This window comes from Rutidosis leptorrhynchoides, chromosome 5 (assembly GCF_046630445.1).
Source record: "Rutidosis leptorrhynchoides isolate AG116_Rl617_1_P2 chromosome 5, CSIRO_AGI_Rlap_v1, whole genome shotgun sequence".
NCBI lineage: Eukaryota > Viridiplantae > Streptophyta > Magnoliopsida > Asterales > Asteraceae > Rutidosis > Rutidosis leptorrhynchoides.
The window spans coordinates 43,553,852-43,559,763 of NC_092337.1; the positions used below are offsets into that span (position 1 = coordinate 43,553,852).

Consider the following 5,912-nt stretch of genomic DNA (forward strand, 5'->3'; position numbering starts at 1 on the left):
GATATGAGAGAAATGGTACTTAGAGAAGCTCATAAAACCAGATACTCAATACATCCTGGAATGGGGAAGATGTACAAGGATCTCAGGAAATATTTTTGGTGGCCGGGTATGAAAGCCGATGTTGCTAAATACGTAGGAGAATGTTTGACGTGTTCTAAGGTCAAAGCTGAGCATCAGAAACCATCAAGTCTACTTCAACAACCCGAAATCCCGGAATGGAAATGGGAAAACATTACCATGGATTTCATCACTAAATTGCCAAGGACTGCAAGTGGTTTTGATACTATTTGGGTAATAGTTGATCGTCTCACCAAATCAGCACATTTCCTGCCAATAAGAGAAGATGACAAGATGGAGAAGTTAGCACGACTGTATTTGAAGGAAGTCATCTCCAGACATGGAATACCAATCTCTATTATCTCTGATAGGGATGGCAGATTTATTTTAAGATTCTGGCAGACATTACAGCAAGCATTAGGAACTCGTCTAGACATGAGTACTGCCTATCATCCACAAACTGATGGGCAGAGCGAAAGGACGATACAAACGCTTGAAGACATGCTACGAGCATGTGTTATTGATTTCGGAAACAGTTGGGATCGACATCTACCATTAGCAGAATTTTCCTACAACAACAGCTACCATTCAAGCATTGAGATGGCGCCGTTTGAAGCACTTTATGGTATAAAGTGCAGGTCTCCGATTTGTTGGAGTGAAGTGGGGGATAGACAGATTACGGGTTCGGAGATTATACAAGAAACTACCGAGAAGATCATCCAAATTCAACAATGGTTGAAAACCGCCCAAAGTCGACAAAAGAGCTACGCTGACATTAAAAGAAACGATATAGAATTTGAAATTGGAGAGATGGTCATGCTTAAAGTTGCACCTTGGAAAGGCGTTGTTCGATTTGGTAAACGAGGGAAATTAAATCCAAGGTATATTGGACCATTCAAGATTATTGATCGTTTCGGACCAGTAGCTTACCGACTTGAGTTACCTCAACAACTCGCGGCTGTACATAACACTTTCCACATCTCGAATTTGAAGAAATGTTTTGCTAAAGAAGATCTCACTATTCCGTTAGATGAAATCCAAATCAACGAAAAACTCCAATTCATCGAAGAACCCGTCGAAATAATGGATCGTGAGGTTAAAAGACTTAAGCAAAACAAGATACCAATTGTTAAGGTTCGATGGAATGCTCGTAGAGGACCCGAGTTCACCTGGGAGCGTGAAGATCAGATGAAGAAGAAATACCCGCATCTATTTCCAGAAGATTCGTCAACACCTTCAACAGCTTAAAATTTCGGGACGAAATTTATTTAACGGGTAGGTACTGTAGTGACCCGAAATTTTCCATGTTTATATATATTAATTGAGATTGATATTTACATGATTAAATGTTTCCAACATGTTAAGCAATCAAACTTGTTAAGACTTGATTAATTGAAATATGTTTCATATAGACAATTGACCACCCAAGTTGACCGGTGATTCACGAACGTTAAAACTTGTAAAAACGACATGACGATATATATATGGGTATACATATGGTTAACATGAGATTATGATAAGTAAGTATCTCCATAAGTATATTAACAATGAGGTATATACATATAAACAAGACTACTAACTTAAGAATTTCGAAACGAGACATATATGTAACGATTATCGTTGTAACGACATTTAAATGTATATATATATCATATTAAGATATATTAATATATCATAATATCATGATAATATAATAATTTAACATCTCATTAGATATAATAAACAATGGGTTAACAACATTAATTGAGATCGTTAACTTTAAGGTTTCAAAACAACACTTACATGTAATGACTAACGATGACTTAACGACTCAGTTAAAATGTATATACATGTAGTGTATTTAGATGTATTGGACCAATCCATAGTTAAGCACTAAATGGGGTACAAACTGGATAAGTAAATATGGGCCTCACATTTTAGAAATTCCAATTTTATACTTAAAAACGCGAAGGGGTATTTTGGTCATTTTCATAATTTAATTTCGGCAGCAATATAAATAAAAGAAAAGGAAATACCCAGTAAAATACTGCACAGTAGGGTTCATACGTTCTTCAACTTTCATCTCCTTCATCTCCTTTAACTTTTAACTGATATCTTATCCAATCTCAGATCCTTGTAACACGATTTTGATTTCACGTTACGGACTCAAATAGAAAGCTTCAAAATCATGATTTTGAGATGATGAAGCCGTTAAGTTATTACACACACCTGAAGATACTGCACCGAGTGTTCCCACTTTCGAGCCCTATTAACTATAATCTGGAGAAATCGGTGTGTTCTAGTACGGAAGCTGACAATTCTTTAGGGAATTCGAGCCCTAATGACAGCAATCTAGTTAAATCGGTGTTTTCGGCTATGGAAACAGACAAGTCGTTGTGGAATTTGAGTCTTAGTAACTTTAATTTGGTGAAACAAGAGCCAATTGACTCTGATTCGTTGCAGAATTCGTCACAGATCAATTCAGATCCACTAATTTCATAGTTAACCAAGCCGAAGGAACGAGAGAAGAAGGTTTGTGTTAATAAGTGAATTATTAACGTTTTTTGTTGTTATATGTTTAATTTTGAGTAATTGAGCTATATTTTTCAGCTCAATTATTAACATTTTTAGTTGTTTTATGTTTATTTTTTAGCAATAGACACTTCTCGCTCACTTTCCGGTATGTAGTTTTATTAGTATTTTTATATAAATATAAAATAACCTACATAAATGATGTATGTATAGTATGATGTGAGGTACCTGCATTTTGCTAGGGTTTACCTAATATTGATGTTTGCTTGTTGTTTTGCACAGTCAGCGAGAGTGCTTAAAGCACTAATTAGTATGATAATGTGCGGTACGTGTTTCGTATAACTATGTGTTTTTCATATATGTGATGTATGTATGTATTAATGAATTTAGCTACGGATTAAAGTTAAAAATGTTTGTGTAGTAAAAAGAAATTTAGAAGCTACTCACTGTTATTGATGATTATGTATAGTTATAAACAATTGTAGAAATTAAATTGAGCTACAAATAATATGAATCTGATAAGTTGAGTTGAGCTACAAATTGTTGTTATGAATGGTTATATGTAGTAATAAGCATTTCAGAAGTTAAAATGAGCTACGTTTCACTGCGTTATTGAACATTTTGTTAATACGGTAGCTTGATTGATGTTCTTTAAATTTCAGTGAATCCTTTTTGTTCTTACTATTGTAAATTTGCAGAAGATAAAGATGATTTACAAGAGTTAGTTGAGAACCATGAAATCCGTATACAGTTGTTGGATATATCGTGGTCAAAAAGTGCAACCCTAATAAATATGTTGTTTTGTAGGAAAGAACGATCCCGGGATAGGAAGCAAGATTGGACATTCAAGTCTACCCAGGGAAATCGGTTTGCGCATCTAGTCAAAATGTGTACACAAAAACTTGGTGCAAATGGTACTTTACAAGTTTTTGGTAGATTGCACAGTGAAACGGATTTAAAGGAGTTTAATACCATGATAGAGATATGCATACAACGTGCTAGGAATACAGACGATGAGGATGTTGCGTTAGAAGAGTTTCATAAGGCTTATATGGTTTTTGAAACTATGAGGGAGCGAGGTTTTGAAATTAGTGAAGTAACTTATGGACCATTTCTTATGTTTCTTATTGACATGGGCATGGTTGAAGAATTTCACTTTTTCTGTGCTAGCATTAAGAAAGAAAATCCCATGTCTCTTAAAAGATTGGCATATTATGATATGCTTCTATGGATAAGAGTAGGTGATGAAGATAAGATACAAAACTTGATTGCACATACATGTGACAACAACGAATCCAACTTTAACGGTTTGTATTTAATATCCAAAAACCTTTTTGTTCAATACATGAATTATTATTAAAAATACTTGAAAATCTGAGTTTATTCGACGTATAGTAACTGGGGTTAAACATATGCTCTTGATGTTCACTTTAAAATGGTATATACTCGGACACCGGAGCTCTTTTATAAATTTCATTGTTTCATTCATAATGGCCATTTTTTGTCATGTAATTGTTAATGGCTAAAATGGCATGCGGTGGATATAAATGGGAAAGAATCTTCATATTAGGAACCTTCATGTCACTTTTGATGTTGCAGAGAGTTATTTGGTAGCTTTAATGGAAGCGGATCGGCAAGAAGAGGTGTCGATGCTTCTAGAAGCAATAGATGTGAAAAAGATTTCATCAAAGGAGAGTATGGAAAGGATTTTCATATCGTTGGGAAGGCTTCAATTGGAGTCCTATGCAAAGAAATTTATGGAAGAACTTAAAAACCGAAGGTTTCTTCATTTAATACCAAATTGAATTTGTTCTAAAATATAAATCTGTTTTTATGATTTTTATGAATTATCTAGGATTATGACTTGAGAAAGAATTTTACTCTTTTTGGTTTTTTGCTTTCAGATACAGGTAATGGAAGTGAACATCTACTGAAATTAATTTACAATTATGCAATAAGCATACCAAACATACAGGTAAGTACCCATCGTAAATGTAAGTTGTAACTGTTATATTTGGTTTAGAATTGCAAATTTAGTAATAATTTTTGGTTGACTTGAATGTTGAATATCTTTGTGATTTGTGAATCCGTACTTGCATTACTAGTGAACAAGTTTCTTTATCAATGTATGTTTATATTAGTTTTAATCTTTATTGGTTTGATATTTAGTTAGCTTCATGGTAATAGATCCTTAGTGAAGCTTAAATCCTTTTAGACGAAGCCTTTATTCATTTGTGTGTAATGCTCAATTTTTTTTTCTTTCTAATTTTCAATGTTTTAGTGCCACCTAGCCCCATGAATCCAAAATTAATGATAATTTTGATGAATGATTAACTGTTTGATGAATGATTAACTATTTGATGCACGCTAACTGTTTAATGAATTCAAATATTCTAATGAATGGTAATTATGGAGTAGATCTGAATATTAATTTTTTTTTCTTTTTTTTTATAATGGATGTGCTATTCTATTTTACTTGCTAGATTAGGTGAGGCAGTTGATAGAACGCTCCTCAGTCATCTCCTGAAGATGTTTACTGCCTTGGGAATTTACTCTGAATGTTTTGAGAAGCCATTCCTTGAATGTACGTCAGAGTTTTATGCTGCTGAAGGTGTAAAATATATGCAAAATTCTGACGTTCCAGATTATTCGAAACATGTGGAGGTGTGTATCTCCTCACTTACCTCATTTAAAAATTCTGTGTTTGGTCAAACTCTGTCCACAGGCAAATGGCAAGACATAAACTAAGAGGCAGTAAAATGGGCGAGTCTGGGGTGAAAACCTTCATTTGGTTATGGGTAATACGCAAAACACTTTTTTTTTATCATTCATCACCTTTTTGTTTTATCATTCATTGTCTCATTTTTATCATTCATCACCTCCTTTTTATCATTCATCTTCTTTTTTATCATTTATCACGTTATTTTGTCATTCTTCGCTTATCATTCATCAGCTATATTTACCATTCACTGATATTTTTATCATTCATCGGATATTTTTATCATTCATCGGGTACTTTTTATCATTCATCACGTTTTATCATTCATCGTTTATCATTCATCAGCTACTTTTATCATTCATTTGGTATTTTTATCAATTATCAGGTATTTTGATGAATGATAAATGCTTGATGAATGATAATGTTTTTTGATAAATGAGAAGTGTTTGATGAATGATAGCATTATGATGAATGATAACCGTATTCTGATAAAAGATAAGTGTTTTTTTTATATGATGACAACAATTAGATGAATGATAATTGTTTGATAATTGGGCATTTGGTCTAGTGGTATGATTCTCGCTTTCGGTGCGGGAGGTCCCGAGTTCGATTCTCGGAATGCCCT

General features: G+C 33.6%; 1 non-coding gene across 1 annotated transcript; it reads left to right on the plus strand.

Moving 5' to 3' along the window:
- Window positions 1–5,840: 5,840 nt before the first annotated feature.
- TRNAR-UCG (transfer RNA arginine (anticodon UCG)) lies at window positions 5,841–5,912 on the plus strand. The gene has a single exon. It is a non-coding gene; the product is annotated as a tRNA-Arg (tRNA).